The sequence below is a fragment of the Sorex fumeus genome, unplaced genomic scaffold, assembly GCF_029834395.1.
Source record: "Sorex fumeus unplaced genomic scaffold, SorFum_2.1 ptg000024l, whole genome shotgun sequence".
In the NCBI taxonomy this organism is placed as follows: domain Eukaryota; kingdom Metazoa; phylum Chordata; class Mammalia; order Eulipotyphla; family Soricidae; genus Sorex; species Sorex fumeus.
The window spans coordinates 28,963,752-28,983,605 of NW_026606081.1; the positions used below are offsets into that span (position 1 = coordinate 28,963,752).

At 46.6% G+C, this 19,854-nt stretch overlaps 1 pseudogene; it reads right to left on the reverse strand.

The window, feature by feature from the left end:
- Positions 1 to 3,603: 3,603 nt before the first annotated feature.
- The window catches only part of LOC130023739 (mdm2-binding protein-like), a 39,454-nt pseudogene continuing 23,203 nt past the window's right edge, over positions 3,604 to 19,854 (reverse strand).

A 19,854-nucleotide genomic window follows, 5' to 3' on the forward strand; every position in this document is an offset into this window, starting at 1 on the left:
AGGCTCTACCCTCAGAAATTGTTTCCATCAGTGATCATGGTTTCATATGGGATGCTGAGGGTTGATTATTTTCACTAAGGGAAGCTCTGTTCTCTTAATTGTCTCTCCAGCCTCACTTTGGTGTCTTTTTCCTGCTAAAGAATTTTGGCTCCCTCAAATTAAGTTGAAAAGCACCTCTCAATTCTTCATCAGCTCCTTGACCCTGACCAGGAGAACCCGGCTGTTGGGGTGAATACTGCATGTAAAGGTTTTTTTTTAAAAAAAGGGATTATATTTTATTTTTTCTATCTTATAAGGTAGTTTACTACATTTGATTACATTTCATATTCAAACACCAATCCCACCTAGTTGGGCTTTTTGAGGAGGTGGAGATATTTTTTTAGGGATCACTCCTGCTGCATTAGAAAGAAATTTATTCTGAATGAGCGAGAGTGGTATTACAGTGGGGAGGGCTCTTACGTTACCAAGACCAGGTTCAATTGCTGACATTCAAACTCTCACAAAGATACACACACTTTTGTGAGTAGAATGAGGCTAAAGGTTTGAATGAGGCATGCCATCGTGGGGACATGGTTCTTTCCCATGGCTAGGGTTTGTAAATGAATATTTACTTTTCAGAGAATTTTGGGCTTTTTTTGTGGGGGGGGGGGCATACCTCTAGGTGCTCAGAGGCTGCTCCAGGCTCTTGGATATACCTTCAGATATTATTTCCATCATTTAGTCAAAATAATTTTCATCCATCACATGAAGCCATGTGACTGTGGTTTCATATGGGATAACGATGATTGATTTTTACCAGTAAGGGAAGTACATATAATCATTTTTTTTCTTTTTGGGTCACACGCAGTGACGCTTAGGGCTTACTCCTGGTTCTGCACTCAGGAATTACTGCTTGCAATGATCAGGGCACAATATGGCATGCTGGGAATTGAACCCAGATTGGCTGCGTGCCAGGCAAACACCGTACCTGCTGTGCTATTTCTCCAGCCCCAGGCACCATATGCTTGTAACTATCTAACCAGCCCCACAGTGGTATCTTTTTTGCTGATAAAGAATTTCTGGTCCCTCAAGTCAAGTTAAAAAGCATCCCTCTATTCTTTATCAACTCTCTGACTCTGACTAGGTGAGCTCCAGATGTAGAGTGGATGTTGCTTGTAATGGAGTTCTTTTTAAAGCAAGATATTTGGTTTTTTGGTGGGGTATGAGGAGATATTTATTCAGGGATCAATCCTGATGTGTTGGAAAAAATTTATTTAGAAAGGACTGGGGTGGTATTGCTGTGGGGAGGGCACTTCCCATGCTCAGGTTCAATTCCCAGACATTCCAGCAGCCCCCCAAGCCACACTATGGGTGATTCCTCAGTGCGAAACTTGAAATAATCCCTGAGCACTGCCTGTTGTGGCCCCTAATTGACACATCACACGCACACACACAATAATTGTGTGAGCAAAAAGAGCCTAAAATTTTGTCCATCTGAGGCCCTGTGACTGTCCCCATGGCAGAACCACTTTGTGGTCGCTTCGAGCAGCCTTGAAGCTCAGGGGGTGCTTAATCAAAGGAGCTCCTGGTCTAGGAGTCAGCCCCTAGCTGGATCCATAAGGACATTCCTGTGGGGCCCAGGTTGGAATCCCGGGTCAAGTCTCAAGGCTGCAGTTTCCTGCCCTGTAGATGGAGGCAGCAGTTGTCCTGACAGACAGCTCAAATTCCAGACTTCTATGCATTCCTGGGAGAGGAAGGAGAATCTGGTAGTGTCTTCTCAGGGAGGGGGGGGCGTTGATTTGGTGCCCTAGGGATCCTGCCATCAGGACATTTCCAGGTCCAAGACATGAACATTCGCGGTCAGGGCTAGAGGTCTGTCCTTTCTCGGCTCTCGGCTCTGACTTCTCCAGGTCTTTGTTTGGAGTCTAATGCTGATCCATGAAGTAATGGGCAGGAGAAGGTGGTTCTGAGGCTTGGTGCTGGAGATTGTTGGCAAAAAAACTTTGTGAATTTTATTCTTTTAATAAAATCTTTGGAGGTTCTAGCAGGGGAGTGCAGCTACTCGTATACCCTCGACCAAAGACTGGTCTGTCTTTATTTGGGGAAGGCCGTCCTCTTCGAGCGCAGCTTTGGGAGGGATGCACATGGAGTGGTGAGGGAGAAAGGGGACACCTGCCTAGCCGAATCAACCCTGGTGATCAATGGGGTGACAGATGTCGCAGCCAGAGTGATCGCACATCGGTAGGGCATTTGCCTTGCATGCAGTCAGCCGGCACAGCTGGCTTCGTTTCCTCTGCCTCTCTCAGATGGCCCGGCAAGCTAGTGAGAGTATCTGCCCCGCAGGGCAAAGTCTGGTAACCTCCTTGTGATTATTCAATATGCCAAATATAGTAACAACAGGTCTCACGATGGAGCTTTTACTGGGCCTGCTCTTGCAAATCAATGAATAATGGGAGGACCATGACTGGGACTGTGAAATAAAACTTTAATAAAGACTTTCTGCTGTATATGCTCATCTCTTCAGTCCCTCACTGTCCATCTCTCCTGGATCTGGCCGTCCCCAGATGTCCTGGTCACCTGATTGAAGGAAAGAAACAAAAATACTTTCCTTACCAGAAAGTACCTGGTTAGGAAAAGTTGGCGCCTGGCCCTTTAATGCTGACGTCACTGAACCGGGGTCTTTCCTTCCCGCCCTCCACCTGCACAGAATCCGCTTTTCAGGTGGAAGTTCCTGTCAGCCGCCATTGTTGGCAAAGGTGAGGAACTGGGAAGGAGCCGTGTCGGGGTACCCGGGGGAACAGGGTGCCCTGGCCAGCTGTTTTCTTGTGGGTCGCTGAGTGGTCGCCCTGGGCGCCCTGAGCCCCCTTGGTCTCCACTTCGTGAGCGAACGGTTTGCTCTGTGCCGGTCAGGGGCATTGGCCCCTCCCTGGGTCGCCCGGGTCCCTGCCAGAGGTTTGTCTGATTTGTCAGTTGGTTTTTAGGAAACGTCGGGGGTTCCTGAAGAAAACTGATTTAGGAAGATGCCTGGGGGGGCGCTAGTCTCGCAGGGGGTCACTGGCCTCGTGCGCAGCCCCCGGATGCGATCCCGGCGACCACACAGGGTTCTCGAGCAGAAGAGAGATCTCCCCAACATCTAAAGAAAGCGGGTGGTCAGAAGCATCGGGTTGGGGCAGTGAGGGTTGCTCGAAAAGTTTCAGAGACAACGAAAATAACAGAATGAACAAGAGAAAGAATTTAAATTATTGTCGTTTGTATTTCAGGGCCACACCCCTTGGTGCTCAGGGGTCCCTCCTCGGGACTCGGGGACGTCATTGGGTGTTGGGACGCCAGGCCAGTGGCCTCCTTTTTTTTTTTAAAGGATATCTCTTAATTTATTTGTATAATTAGTATACAGATATAAGAATCAACTTTAACACTTCAAATAAGGTAAGCTATAAAATAAGTATAAGATTAAAATACGTTATTTGAGCACCCTAAACTATACAAATATGGGATATTTATAAAATTATTAAGAACAACATACTATCATATTCTTTAAGGAACGTCTGAAATCATTAGTTTGAAACCAAGGGAGTAGTAAAGAACAGTCTTCTTGATTTTAGTTGTCCAAAGAGTATACTTCTGTTATTTTGTTCTTGTTTTTTTTAAGACACATTCAATCACCTGCTCAACATTTTTGTTTGCTGTCTTCTGCATTTTTTCAAATAGACCCCTTCAAGTTTTAAGATCCTTTAGATAGAACTTGGGGATCTCAAAGAGACGCTGACTCCATGCAGTGAAACATTCATGAGCCTCGGGAATACTGCGTTTCTTCAGGATTTCAATAACGACTTCTTTCAGTACCTTCTTTCAGTACCCGTGTGTGCTTCTGTGATCTTGATTCTTTAATCTGCCTCCAGGGTTTTGATTCACAGGCACCTTTTGGTCTCAAACTGGCCTTGGTTGTGGTGGCTTTTGGCGTTTTAGAGCTGAGACTTGCAGCGGAGGGACAGGCTGATGGTTCTGCTTGGGGAGTTCTGGAGGTCACTGCAGGAATCTGGTGACTCCCGCAGCTCATATGTGAAACAAGACAATCTGAACTTTCCGATTTCACAAATCTTTTGTGGGGGTAAGCACAGTTCCTGTCCTTCGCCCCCCCCCCACCTTTTCAGCCGTTTCCCTTTAGGACACCACTCGCTCTGCAGGGCTTCTCCATCTGGGACACTGCCAGGCTTAGGCAGGACGGCAGACGATGGCAGAAGGCTCAGCACAGTGGGGAATGGGACGTTGTCCCAGGTGTAGGTGGTCTGGGTTTCGTATAGAATGAGACGAGGCTGCAGCTGGGAAAATCTCCCGTCTCTCTCCAAGGCTTTTCTGTCATCCAGGCAGTATTCAATTCCATGGTAATAACATGCTGAAGCTTTTTCAAAAGGCAAACCCCGAAGTTTCTGGGGACTAAGTTCTGGTGTCAGGATGAAAGTCTTTTCCCCCTTTTGAATCTGTAAAGGCTGCAGCTCTCCAATTGGCAATCCATCTGAGGTAAAAAAAAAATCAACAATTCTTCAGCATCTAATGTGAAAAAATCCTGTGGACCCTCTTTGTGGCCCAGCAACTGTTCAGATGAATGAGGTAATGAACCAGATCTCATTTTCTGTTTGGCTTTCTCAAAACTTTCCAAATTCGAATGAACATGCCTTTCAGGTCATTCTAAGGGATTACTCTCCACTAAACTTGATGAAACAGGTGCGAGTGGACTGGCATCAAGTGTCACTTTTTAATTCATCACAATAGTAGAAAAGAGGAAAATGGAAAAAATGCAAGTAAACAGAGAAATAAATTCCATCCTCTCCAGTCAAGGGCAGTAACCTCTACACTTTCAGTGCATGTCCTGAGCCCTCTCATGAAGGATATATGATCACTATGGCTCCCTCACCCTTACTGATTTATTTTAGTTAATTAATTTTAAGTAGTTTTTTGGGGGGCAGACACACCTGACTATACTTGGGTTACTCCAGGTGGTGCACAAGGAACCATATGAAATGTCAGCAGTGAAATCTTTTTTATTTTTTTCATTTTTCTCTGCAGCTTGTACTATGTCTCCAGCCCATTTGCACAGAAAAATTTTGATTTATTATTTTTGAATTGTAGATTTTGGGTCACAACATTCAGAGCTTAGGACTTAGTCTAGGATCTGAGCTCAACGCCATTCCTGGCAGTGCTCAGGGGGACCCTATCTGCTGTCGAGAATTGAGTCTGGCTTAATGCTGGAAAGAAAAGCACCCTATCAACTGTACTATCTCTGCTAATCGTATATAATATTTTTCTACAGCAAAAAGATCTTTTGGTTCACCTGTCAAGTTTTCAGCATAGTCCTACCCATTGAATGTCTCTCCCAGACCAGATGCATGTCTCACTCTAGTGGCTGGTGCAGTTCTACAGCCAGGAGGAAGCCTGTCTTGCTGCAAACCAGGGTTTGACCCCCTTTCGCCCAGGGATCTCCTGAGCATCTACAATATGGACCAAAACCTCCTCAAATTTAAAAATAAATAATTATATAAAGGGCTAGAGTGATAATACATTTGGTAGGGTGCTTGCCATGCACGTAGCTTGCCTGGATTCAGTCTCCAGCATTTCATAGGGTCCTCTGTACACTGAGAGCTGTGGCACAAAAATTCCCCAGTTAAAAAAGTCTCACTCCAGAATTTGTCTTGACAATGAACATCTTTGAACTTTTGGGGGGGGTTGTGAATATCTCTCCTGCCTTTTATTTTCTGGTTTCCTCTTTTTGCTGCAAATTGGAAATGGTCAGGGACTCTCCCCTTCTGTCCATGTATCTCTTAGATTCCATGTTGCCCAACTTAAAGCTGTTCTCGCCCTTTGAGCTCCTCTCCTGGGGGTCTATTCACTACTAGGGGAGCAGACACGATGGGATTTGGGGTCATACCTGCCAGTGCTTGAGGACTGCATCCTGCTATCTGCTCATTGTACCAGTGGACAGTAGGTACCAGAGGAGAACCCCCGGGCTTGCAGCTGGCTGGCATCTGCTCCAGCCTGGTATACTTTCTCCTTCCCCTTTGTTGATATATTTATTTTAAGTTCTTAGATGTGAACGTTCTGGAATACTCTCAAAGGAAACACTGTCAGGAGGAAAAGGAGGAGTTGAAGGCTCTGAGAAAAAATACAGACTTTCAACATTAAGATTTCTTTCAGGCTGAGTGTATTTTTTCCTCCTCTTTCTTACACAAAATCTCATACCCAAAGTAGTAAAATCATAGGTCTGTGAAAGCCTGGCCTGTTATCTCTAAGTCCTGGATCTGTAGCCCCCAAACAAAGAGAAACTAAAGAAACAATTCTTGAGAATATACTGCTGGATTTCACACCTCCACCTTTGGCAGATAACTTCCTCTTTGCTTTTATTTGGTTGTGTGTTGGTGAGTGGGGCTTGGGGACTTGTGCCGGACCCAGTGGTACTCGGGAATCACTCCTTGGGGATTCAGGTTATGAAGTTGAGTCTGCTGCATACACGCAAGTGCTCTGCCCACTGGTTTCTCTTTCCAACCCCAGCTACCTTTCAAATTGTAGCCAGTTCTGCATTCTGGGAGTTGCCAGGTACCAGCAGCCCTCCCATGAACTCTACCATCTTGCCCTCAAACCTGGCCCCGTGATCCCTGGTGGACTTGGGGGACCCTATGAGATACGGGGATCAAACCAGAGTCAGCCACATGCATGACAATTGCCCTCTCCGATGTGCTGTCACTCTAGTCCCTGCACCTAAGGTAAAGGTAAAGGTAAAGGCCCTCCCGTTGATCGTCGATTTGCTCGAGCGGGCCCAGTAACGTCTCCATTGGAGACTTTGTTGTTACTGTGTTTAGCATATCGAATACTCTTGGTAGCTTGCCGGCCTCTCCGAGAGAGGCGGAGGAATCGAACTCGGGTCGGCCATGTTGGCCGCTTGTAAGGCGAACGCCCTACCCGCTGTGCTATTCCCTGCACCTAATTTTCATTTTTCACACTAGACTCCTGTGAAGCTGTATTTTCAGTTAAAGTGAAACCAAGGGGCCTGAGAGCTAGGACAGCAGCTCAGCTATTTGCCTTGCCTTCATAATAGGTAGTCCGGATGCCAACCCACTTCTGCATTACCTGAAGAGGAAGAAGCATCTGGCAGTGTGTCCTCTGGGAGGGTCTTGAGCTCGGGCCAAAAGATGAGGCCAGTCAGGACATTCCTGGTGCCAGAGCAGGAACTCCTGGTTAGGGCTACGTGCCAGTTCGCTCTGATGCTCACAGCTCTGATTTGTCCTCCAGGTCTTTGGAAAGAGCTTCCTGCTGATCTTAGGGAAATAGATGTTGGAGACGATGATAATGCACCATCTGGCAGACCGTGCCCAGGTAGGAGGAGAGTGATAAGATGACAGAATGCAGTGACAGGAGCACACAGGTGTCCAGGGCCATCTGTCTCTGAGTCGATTCTGTAAGGAGTCCTGGGATGTGGCTACTGGTTGGAGTGCCCCATGCTCTGCTGTTTGACTACATTTTTCTCCCTGTTTGTTTTGTTGAATTTGGGTTTTAGGGCCATTCCCAGGGATGCTCAAGAAGTACTTGCCGATCAGTGTTCAAGGATCCCTCATGCCAAGTCTTAGGAACACTTTGATGTGCCATAGTCAGAGGCCTATTTGTTCAGGTTTGTTTTGTTTGGTGAGGTGAGGTGATGGGAGGGATACACCCAATGATTCTCAGGTCATTTCTGGTTCTGTATTAAATATTGAACCTGGCAGTGCTTGATTAACCAGATGGTATGGTGGGGATCCCCAGCCCTACTCACTGTCCCCGGATCCAATGTCCTTTTCTCCATCCTGCTGCTGTGTTTCTTTTCATATTTTTTGTCCTATTGGAGAGGTGCTCATAACTTCCTCTTGACTCTGTGCTCCAGATTCACTCTCACTGGGTTTTGGGGCCTCCGGGATGTGCTAGTACCATATATGCCAAGCAGCTACAGTGACTTGGACCCCAGGACTTGTGTTTTCCCTATTTTGTCCTTGTGCTCTGGAGAGCCTCACTTGCTCAGTCACACAGTCTCACATTCTCTCACTGCTGTGTGCGCAGTCCTGGTCATGCTTCAGTCCCGGGGATGCAGAGCAAAGGATCTCTCTAGCAGAGGTTTTTCTTACTGAGACAGCTGCTTTAAGAGGAATTGAGGGCGGTCCTGAACCCTTAGTTCGGAGTCATATGGCACACACGTCCTTACACAGCTTTGGATCACTCACTGGACATTGAGTGACCTGTTCTCCTCCCTAGTGATCACAGGCTGTGGCATGCAGGGCATGTGTGCTTGGTATTTTTGGCCTCACCCAGCAACACTTTTTGGCTCCTGCCAAGTCTGTGATCAGGTGTTCCTCTCTGCAGTGCTCACTGGAACAGTGGTGCTGGGACTGACTCTGGGGTGTTTGTGTGCAAGACTCGCACTCCCAGGAACCCTCTAGTATAGCATCCTCCTATTTTACCTGATCAAACTGCCTTAGAGTGATCTCTGGGCTCATCCACCCAAGTTGCACATGTAATGTGGTTTCTCCCGAGGCTGTTGGCCAGGAGCCTCTCTGTGACTCTGGGCGATCCCGTTCTCACTACCTAGAGCAAGGTGGCAATGGGCCCTTAGTACTGCCCTCCCTCCGGTGTACATGACTCAGAACGTTCCCTGACGTGGCTGTAAGCTTCACACCCAAAGAGTATATGTACCTACCTGGGCGCCTCTCATAGGAAGCTCTACGGGGACATGATGCTGGAGACCTGCCAGCACCTGTGGCTGTCGCTGAGGGCCATCTGGAGCCGACAGTGCCAGGAGAGGTCCACGGGGTCTCCTGTGAGTTCAGAAGGGGCGGATGTTTGACAGATGTGTGGACTGCTGTTTCTCTTGGTCCTCTATTTTTTTTTCTATTTTTGTTTTTGGTCTATACTTGGTGGTATTCGGGTTGTACTTCTGGCTCTGTGCTCAGGGAACACTATTGGTGGACTCGGGTTCAAGTGGGTTTCATTGTATACACTTGAGTTGTGCACATGAAAGGGAAGCTTCCTATGAAGCTCCCTATGACCCTACTTTGAATCAGGTTACTCTAGTTCTCTTCTATTGCTGAGATACTATAGTTCTTGTGGTGCCCTTCACTTGAATGTGCTCATTTTGGTTGTTGCTTTGGGTGTTGACTCAGGGCTCATGTCCCCATATCTCCTGGATCTGTGCTGAAGGATCAGTCCTAGCAGTGCTCAAGGGCCCATGTGGGTACTGTGGATTAACCCAGTCAGCAGCTTACAAGGCTGGTGCTTTACCCACTGTACTATGGCACCAGCACTGCAACTTCATTCATTATTTTATTGTTTTGTTTCTATCTGAATTGGGGACTGCACCTGGCAATACTCATATTACTCCTGAGTATATATTTAGGAATTTCTATATATAAATTTCTGTCCTGCAGACCCATATGGATTCCAAGGATGAAATCCATATTTGTGTTATCAGGCATGTGCCTGCCCCACTGTACTGTCACTCTGGTCACAGGTTCATTTCCTTTTCTATTTTTCTCTTTTGGCATTTTGGATCATAACTGGCTATACTCAGTGGTTGTTCTGGCTCTGTACTTCAGAATTACTTCTCGCAATGGTTAGGGGACCATATACAATACATGGGATTGAACCCGTGTCATCCTCGTGCAAGGCAAACACCCTCCCTACTGTATTATTGCCCTAAACCCAAGATGTTAGTTTCTTTGGACCTCACCCTGTCGGATGCTGCTCTATTTCACTGCATGGGTTCACGTCTAAAGATTCTTAGGAGTCTTCAGCATGACTAAATTGATCTCTTAAACCTGGGTCTTGTATCTCTGCTAGGCACCAATCTGGGCATATGGAAATGGAGATTTTTTTCACTCTTTTTCTGTTTTTTTCCTGAGTTTTGTTAGGGACACATGAGTGTTGACCTGCATCATTTTCCTTGTCAGTAAGGTAAAGGTAAAAGGTAAAGGCCCTCCCGTTGATCGTCGATTTGCTCGAGCGGGCCCAGTAACGTCTCCATTGGAGACTTTGTTGTTACTGTGTCTGGCATATCGAATACTCTCGGTAGCTTGCCGGGCTCTCCGAGAGGGGCGGAGGAATCGAACTCGGGTCGGCCATGTTGGCCGCTTGTAAGGCGAACGCCCTACCCGCTGTGCTATCGCTCCAGCCCAGTAATATCATGTCAGTAATATGTCAGTAATGTCAGTATAATGTCAGTAATATGGGTAATAATTTTCATGGTTTTCTGGGCATCCTGTGGTGAAGCCTTTTTTAGTTGATCATAGGGAAACTCTTCCAGGAAAAAAGCCTTATATAGGTGAGAATCCTCTATCCTCAGCCTTACTGTGTATATGAAAACTCATTCTGGAGAGAAGCCTTATATATATCAGGAGTGTAGGAATGATTTACTAGATCCTCTAGACTTACTTTACAGAGGAGAATTCACGTGGGAGAGAAAGCAGATATATGTAAGGAATGTGGGAAGGCCTTCATTCTCACCTCCAGCCTTCGTCAGGATAGGACATTTCATATTAGAGATAAATCTTTTGTATATTGGGAATGTGGGAGGGTATTTGACCTTTTCCCAAGTCGTTGTAATCATGGGAAAAAACATACTGGAGAGAAATCTTATGTTTGTACGGAACATGGGATTGTCTTCTCTCAATCTGGGGACCTCACTAAATACTGGAGAGAAAGTTCATCAGTGTCTGCCATGTGGGAAAACCTTAACTCTTCCCTTAGGCCTTTCTATGCTTATGACAAGTTGTACTGAAGAGAAGCCTTATATATGTGAGGAGTGTGGGAAGGCCTTCATTCATTCCTCAGCCTTCATTAGGCATATGAAAATGCATACCTCAGAGAAGCCTTTTGTTTTTAAGGAATGGGAAGGCCTTTTCTCAGTCTCTATAGGTTCTTAAGCACAGGAAAATTTATTGTGGAGAGAATCCTCATGCTTGTCAAACACGTGGGAAGACCTTCAGTCTGTCCTCATAACTTACTCAACATATGAAACTTTAGAGTGGAGAGAAACTTCACCAGTGTCAGACATGTGGGAAGGCCTTCACGCTGTACTCAGGCTTTGCTGTGCATCTGAGAATTCACACTGGAGAGAAACTATAATATATATATAGATTAAAGTAAGGTCTTTCCTATATATATATATAGTACAAGTGACTGGAACCTGCCGTGAACTTGATCGACCTGAGTTCCATCCCTGGCATTACAAATGGGGCCCAAGGACCATGGGGTATATATATATAGGAAAGACCTTACTTTAATCTACATGACTTACAGTCATGAAAATGCATACCAGTCTGAAATCCTATGAATGTCAAGAATGTGGGGAGGCCTTTGTGTTCCACTCAGACCCTAGGAGACAATGTTAAATTCATACTGAATGACTGATGCCCTAATACCAAAACCCCAGTAAGAACAAACCGCTTCAGTAATACATGGTTTCGTTGTTTAAGGAGGTAAGGGTGCCCCAACGTGGAGGTAAGAAGGAAATAATCATGGTAATGTGGGACACCCTCCCCATAACGTCAGCACATTAGGGAAAGGTACTTCCTTGTTATCACCCAGGTGCAGCTATGCCACTGTCCCTGCATTTGGACTCGATATGTCTGTTAATTTGTAAATAGTGGTACTTGGTGATAGAAGTCAGGAAAAATGTGATTAAATTAGAACTAAATAAACAGGTACCAATTGCTTCCCTACTTCAGACTGTCAAGGCTCACCACTATTTCATTCTTTGCTCCCACTCCGGTTTGGTTCACAGGCCCTGGTTTGGTTTGTGGAAGTTAATGACAGAGATTAACCGTGATGCTGCAGCAAATCCTTTGAAATTAGAAAAACAAGCTCACCTCCATTCTTCAAGCCCCCGTGTACTATATTCTTGGGAGACACACTGAGCTGTGCTCAGACCGTCCTCCTGCCTCTGAGTTCAGCAGTTCATGACGGGGTGGGGGGTGGCTCAAGAAACTTATGAGGCCCTGGGTTTGGTGTCCATGTCACCTGTGTGCAGGGAAGCACCTTATCTGCCGCAGCATCTCTTCACTCTCTATATTCAGGTTTCCATTAGATTTGTAAAACCATTAAGGAAAAAATGTTTAGGAAGTATCAAGTTAGCAGAATGGCCTAGGCAAGTTTCTTTAATAGGGTAGATGAAGACATGTTACATGGACTTTGCTGTGCTTAGAATAACATTTGCCAGTTCTTTGAGACGATCCAGAGGACCCCGAATCAAATGTTACACAAATGGTGGAACATGAGAGATTTGCCAACATCCGCTTCCATCTCAATAGGCAATTCCACTTAACTGTGATGACTAGTAATAAAGGGTGGTCACGTACCTGGGTCCCCCTGACCTCAATTCATCAGTAGTAGGGGGGAATAAAAGGAAAGATCAAACTTTTGCTTGGAAGCAGTAAAATCCCAACAATCTAATATATTCACCAGGATGTTAAACACTATTGAGATCTGTCCAAAATGCCAAGCAAGTCCACAAAATGGCCATTCTAGTTTACAGCCTGGTAGCTTCATGTATGACTCCATTCTTGGATGGGCCACATGCTGCATTTTATTTACTTAATTATATATTTTTGTTTGGGGCACACCTGGAAGTTCTAAAGGGTCACTCCTGGTGGTCCTTGGGCCCCATTTGTAATGCCAGGGATGGAACTCAGGTCGATCAAGTTCACGGCAGGTTCCAGTCACTTGTACTACATCTCTGAGTTTAAAATTATGTTCTGAATAGCCGAGATCAGTACCAGGAGGATTACTCCATGGCTTAGAGGCCAGCCGGGCATTCTAGGGGAAAGGGCAGCTCAGATAGAGAAGGGAGCACCAAATAAAGGGTGTTTGGAGGATCCTCCCAGGAGGGGAGATGCATGTCGAAAGTAGACTATGGACTGAACATGATTGCCACTCAATGCCTCTTTTCAGACCACAACACCCAAAAGGAGAGAGAGAACAAAAGGGATTGCTCTGCCACAGAGGCAGGGTGGGATGGGGGGGGCGGGGATGGGTGTGGGAGAGATACTGGGATCCATGGTGGTGGAACATGGGCACTGATGGAGAGATGGGTATTTAATCATCGTATAATCGAAACCCAAGCACAAAATTTGTAAATCTAAAAAATTATGTTCTCAAATTGCCTCCTGAGTTTTCCTTGTAGGCGGGAGTCCACTACTTGTGTGTTATCAAGGGGTAGAGCGGTGAGTGAAAGTGCTCTCTGTTTCAGTCCTTCAAACACCCAGCCTTTGCTCCTGTTCCAGCTTCTCTTCGACTCTCTGGGCTGCTGCTAGACCTGTTCTTCTCTCCATTTCCAGGACTGGCTTGGGAGTCACTGCTTTCACCCCATCTAGATTGATGACTTCCCGGAGAAACTCATTGTCCCATACCCCCCCCGCCCCAACTCCTGTATGTCTGTTTAACTCTGAATTAACCACCTTTTCATTTTTCATAATGGACTGTGTGTGAGAGCATTGGTTCATTGTTTTCCCAGTACAAGACCAGGGGACTTCTCCTTACTGTCTTCTATCCCTACTCTATGTGACCCGTGACTCCAGCAGCTGCCTCTCCACCCCTTTATGCGAGCCCATCCCCCTTGTGCCACAGATTCACCTGGGCAGGTATAATGGTTCTCTGCACATCTGCAGTCTGGCCCTTTAAGGCTGCTTGCGGGGATGCAAGTGACATCACAGTGGGGCCTTCCTGGTGCTTCTATTACTGGAAACGGGGTGAGAGAGTCATTGTTCTTGAGGGTAAATGACAACATAGGGCCCCGTGAAGAAGCAGGACTCTGAAGGCCCATTCTATGGCAGAATGGGGATGGCCTCCTGTGAATGTCTGGTGCCTTCCCTTCTCCACACTGAGCTGCGGGTCCCACTAGCTTGAGGGGCACTTACGCCTTTGTGCTTCACTTGTTCTTCAATGTCTAGGTGGTTTCTGACGTGGGACAGAGCTTTTTGGGAGGGGGGTGCTGTGGGGGCTGTTCTGGGGTGCAGGGCTCGAGGCAGGGCTTGAGGGTGTGAGTGTGTGATCCTAGGGGGCTTCTACAGCCAGGATGCCTCCAGCTCCGCAATGGACCAGCTATGGCTGGGTGCAGGGCTGAGCGTGGGAATTGCAGGCCCTTGCAGTGAGGGACCTGCTGAGTTTCGGGTCTTGGCCATGCCGACCCTCCCAGGTGAACCATGTGGGGACTTGTCCCCAGTTTCACTGCTGTAGAATCTTTATATTCAAATTGAGGGGCAGAGCAGCAGCCCCCCCCCCCCCCATTGGCAAGAGACCCTGTTCCCATCGGCTTTTTCATTGGCTGCCCTTGTGGGATGGGGCCATCTGAGGCTGTGGATCTGCAGGTTCCTGGAGTTTGTTAATGGTAGTTTTCTTTTGCAGATATTTTTGGTGTGGATATTGGGGGGGCTCTAAATGCCTGGAGGTACCCCGTGGGTTTACTCTGGCTCTGTATTTAGGATTATCCCTGGAGTGCTCTGGGGCTATTGGGATGCAGAGATGTTATTGGTGTCAGCAAGACAAGCATCATACCAGCTTTACTGTCTGTCTGAACAGGAATTTCTGCTTTCATATCAAGTTGCAAATCCTTGTCTATACTCCTTTCTAGCGAGGTGTGTACTGTGGGTAAAGGGTGTGTGTGTGTGTTTGTGTGTGTGTGTCTGTCTGTCTGTAGAAAGTTTTTTTTTAGAAGAGAAGGGCTTCCTAGTGAATAGAGCCATTTTCTGGGCTATGGTTTCTGGGGACAGTCCTCCTGCCAGCCTGCAGGTGGTGCTGATGCGTGTGAGCTCTTAGCTTTGGGGTCAGACCCTGACTGGGACTGTGAGAACCTACTGTGGGATCCAGGGAAGAGTGCCCAAGGCAAGGCAGACGGCAGGGCTGACATTTCTCTCTTGTAGCCAAGCTCAGACCTTCTGTTGGCGAAGGCAGTACAGCAGCCAAACCATTTTGCTACTCCTGGGGAGACAGAGGCATCAGATAGTGGCCCCCAGGTGGGTATGTGAGCCAGTACCCAAGAGATTGACTGGTAAGAACTGAGGGTTTTGCTCTTCTCCAGTGCTCACAGCTCTGACTTCTCCAGGTTTCTGGTCCTCAGGAGAAACAGAGGCAGGAGAAGATGGTGACATGCCATCTGACACACCATCCCCAGGTAGGAGGGGAGTAAGAATATGAAGTGATGCAGTGACAGGAGTGCTCAGGCTTCCTGGGCCAAATGTCTCTGAATTGTTTCAGGAAGGATCCTGTGATGTGTCTCTTGGTTGGAGTGCCAGTATTTCTGATGTTTGAGACAATGTTTGTGTCAATTTTGTTGTATTTGGCCTTTGGACCTCACCCAACTCAAAGAGTACTTGTACCTCAGTGCTCCAGGATCACTCCTGACAGATCTCAGGGACCATATGGGTTGCTGGGGGTCTTAGGCTTGTCTATGGGCATTTTGTTTTGTGTAGAATGCTAAAACCAGTGATTCTGGGGATTATTCTCTTGGCTCTGCACCTCCGGCATTGTAGCTGACAGTGCTTAGGGGACCCTATGGGTTGGTGGGAATCACCAGCCCTACCAGTTGTATCCAACCTGCTGTCCTGTTACACAATCCTGCTGCTTTGTTTCTTTTCATATTTATTTTCGTGCCACAGGGGAGATGCACAGGACTCCCTCTTGGCTCTGTGCTCCGGATTCCTACCTGATGTGTATCACGGCCTTCCTTGCTTCTCCTGGCACCATTTGCGCCCTGGCAGCTACAATAACTCAGGTCCCAGAACATGCATTTCTCTTATTTTGTTCTTCACTCTCTGGAAAGACTCGTGTGCTTTATCACACATTCTGCATTCACTCGCTGCTCTGTTTGCAGTTCTGGGCATGCGCTGGTCCCAGAGAGCCGGAGCAATGGATCTCTGGGGCTGGCAGAGCTGTTGGACTCAAGACACTTTTGCCGCTTCGAGGGCCATTTGGAATGGCCCTGAACCGTGATGAGAGTCCTATAGGCACATATGTGCATGCACAGCTTTAAGTCAATGACTGGGCATTGAGTGCCCCCTTGTCCCTAGAATATGGGCTGTGGGGTGCAGGGGGTGTATGTTTAGTATAATGGGCTGAAAGCAGGGTCACTCGTTTGGGGTCCAGTGGTTCTGTGCACAGTTGTTACTCTGCAGTGCTCATAGGAGCAGTGATTGGGCTGCCTCAGTCCTCCTATTGCTACTTCTGGCCCTCAAGTTCAAATTTTTTGTTTTGCATTGATTTGGCTTTGGGGTTACACCTGCAAGTACTCAGATTATTTCTGTATGTGTATTAAGTTATTCTTGCTATAGTCTGGGACCATCGGTGCTGCTGGGGATCAGTCCTGTATGTGTGTGCAGCCTCTGTGTCCTACCACTGTAATGTCTCTCCTACCACAGTTCATTCATTTCTTAGGGTCTCACCCTATCAGACACTACTCTATTTTAGTGCCTGGGATCACTTCCAATGGTTGTTGGTTCAGCAAGACTCAATATTTTCCTCTGGACTATGCAGTGAGGGGTCACAGCTGACGGCTTGAGGGACCCTATGGAATGTCAGAATCAAACCTTTATTGGCCGTGAGCAAGTTCAGTGCCCCCCGTTATACTGTCTGTCTGCATCCTTTTTTGTTTACGTTTAAAAACAATTGCGTGCTTTGGCCATCTTTGGTCATTTTTGGATTGACTGCACTCAGGCATCACTTCAAGTGGGCTGATGACATACCATGAGGTGCTAGGAATAGAGTAAGGTGGGTTCGGTGATTGTCCTGGAAGCAGTGGACATGGGTTCTATTCCCGGCATCCTATGTGGTCCCTGAGCACCAGCAGAGGTGACTCCTGAGTACACAGTCAGGAGGAAGCCTTGAGCATCCCCAGGTGAGGACCCCAAACCAGACAAAAACAAAATTACAAATTGTGATGTGATCAAACTTTTCTAGGCTGTGTGCAAGATCAGGGCTATACTATCTCTGGTATTTTCCGGGGCCCCATATAGCTCTTGGATAACGACAGATATGTGGCATTTCAGAAGTGGAAATTCTGTTGATACCTTCCCACTAATTTACTCTGTTTTTATATAGACACACCGGGTTTACTTGTCACCTGTTCCTTCTGCCCAAGCCATGCTCCATCTCTGTAGGGTTCAGGGCATTCTGAGTTAAAGCCTGCAGTGATCTCCTGGCTGTAAAGAGGAGCCCTGAAGCCAGTGAGGAAAGGCGTGCATACAGGGGAGTGTCTGAGGACCCTACCTGTCTCAGGCCCTGGGCAGTGTGGGTGTCCTAAGCTCATGTGAAACACGATGCTGACCATGGAGCCTTGAGCTCCTGGATCCAGGTGTATGTGCAGTGCTCACGCTGCCCTTTGCTCCCCTGTACTCTCCATCATGGAATGATCCTGTGCTTTACTTTCTTGGCTTGACATTATTTTTCCTCATCTGTCAGTCCATGAGATTCATGCTCCTTGTTCCCTCACCTTCTGTGCCTTACAGCAGCACTCCACAGCCTATAATGTTGCTGTATCTGCAAAATATATTTTGACTTTTTTGTTTAGTGAATGAGTGAACCCAAAATAATGCTATTTTGGCTATGAGGAATAGTAAAGCAGGGGATGTGCTTGCCCTGCACACTGCTGACCCAGTTCAGTAACCAGCATTTCATATAGGTCCCCGAGCATCACTGAAAGTATTCAAAAAAGAAAACCCAAAAAGCTCTTGTAGGATTGCCAAGCTTCTCACAGTGATCTTCCCAAGGGATTTTCCCTTTGCTCTAGGATGCTTTGGGATATGAAAACCGTCCTCCACCTGCACTGCCTCATTCAAGGATGTTCCATTGGACGAATTCTTACATTGCATATTGTTTGGTTTCAGAACTCAAAGCATGGCTTATGATTTGGCCTTTCAGCAATTTGATTTAGGAACACAGTTACTGAGTATGAGTTAGCTGCTTGTAAGATTTGTAAATTTGGAATCAATATTATTACGTGAATGAAGAAAGTCAGTGGACCAGTATGTTATTTTTAGGGTTCAGGCCTTGCCATGGCCAGAAATAAATCCAGAATCTAATTCTTGGGGGTAGAGGACCCTTAGTGTGTATTTAAAAAATAAATACGAATACTAGGGCTCTCCTTCGCCACCTGTGTTCAGTGGTTTCACACCGCTTGCTTCCCCCATCCTGGATGGCCAGTGGGCATGGGTCGACAAAGGAGGAAACAAGGGCCACACTGGTTGATATCAGTTGCAGCTAATTCCAATCTCATCTCCATTCTCTTCTGATTTTCCTTCCCTCAGTTCACCCTGATTCTCTCTATTCTCCATCCTCCTCCTCCCGATTCTCCTGAATTCCTCCTGTAGTCTTTCTTCCCTATTCTCCTTGATTCCCTTCTCCATTCTCCCTTATTCTCCCCTTGGATTCTCCTTCCTGAAATTCTCCTGGATTCTTGTCCCCTTTATTCAATCTTCCAGCCCCCCTCCTCCCGTTTCTTCCTCCTGGATTCTCCCCTCTTCCCTCAGATTCCTCCCTGACCCCTTCCCCTAACCTCCCCCAGCCCACTCTTAGTTATATCCCAAGTCCTAAGCCTTGTAAACATCATAAAATTCATACTAGATGACTTGATACCCTAAAACCACTTTACAATGTCAAACTAGGTTCCCTTGGTAAAACATATTTTGTTGTACCAGAATGTTTGTGTGCTACAAAAGTACGTCCAGGAAGGAAATAATCCTGGTAGTGTATTACAGGTTCCTGTGATGTCCGTCAATAAGGGAAAGTCTATGCCAGTGTCCCACCATTTGGATTTCACGTGTATGTTAACTTGAACTTTCTGAATCTTCTGGTGAAAGTTAGGAGTAATGTGAATAAATAAAAAGGCAAACAGATGCCCTTCGCTCAGGGCTGTCAAGGCTCACCACTGACTCAATCTTTGCTTTGACTCGGGCTTGACTTTTTTTTTTCCTTTTTGGTCACACCCAGAGATGCTTAGGGATTGCTCCCGCCTCTTCAGTCAGGAATTATTTCTGCCTTGGTGACCATAGGGGATGGCGGGATTGAACCCCAGGCTGGCCGTGTGCAAGGCAAATGCCCTCCCCGCTGGATTATCGCTCCAGCCCTGTAGCTTGGTTTAGAGGCCCTGGCTTTTGGCGGATTATGGCAGAGAATCAGATACGCCTTCTCCTGACTCATTGTGGAGAGACACACCTTTCTGAGTCCACTCCTGGCTCTGAGCTCAGGCATCTGTCCCTCAGGATCCTTATGGGATACTGTGGTCGGAATCCAGATCTGCTGTGTGTGAGCAGCTCCTTCCCTCCTGTGTCATCTCTGCCTCCCCTGTGTTCAAGTACTGATTAGAGTTGTGAAAGTATAAATGATAAATATTTTTGAAAGTCTCATCTTAGCAAAATGGCACTGGCAAGGATCCTAAATGGAGTGAAATGAAGAGTTTGTTTTAAATTTTTACACTTTTTTTTTCGTCTTTTTGAGTCACACTGAGACATTCTAAGAGATTATTCCTGGTGGTGCTCTGCGGCCCTGTTAAACCTGGTTGAAGACAAATATCCTACCTGCTGTCCTATCTCTTTGACACCTATTGGAATCAGTTTAAATGAACTTTTCTGTGCGTAGAACGACATTTGAAAGGATCGAAGAGTCCCCTTGAATCAAATGTCTGATAGTGTTGGGAATATGGGTCAGTTCCGCAAGCTCCCCACATCGCAGCAGGATGCTCCGTTTACCTGTGGTTACTTGCAAGGTTGATCACATTCCTGGATCACACCCATCAGTTCAATAATATCAGAGAAAAAATAAGTTTTATAATTGGAATTAGCAAAGTCCCATCTAATCACTAGAATGATTAAAAGGATT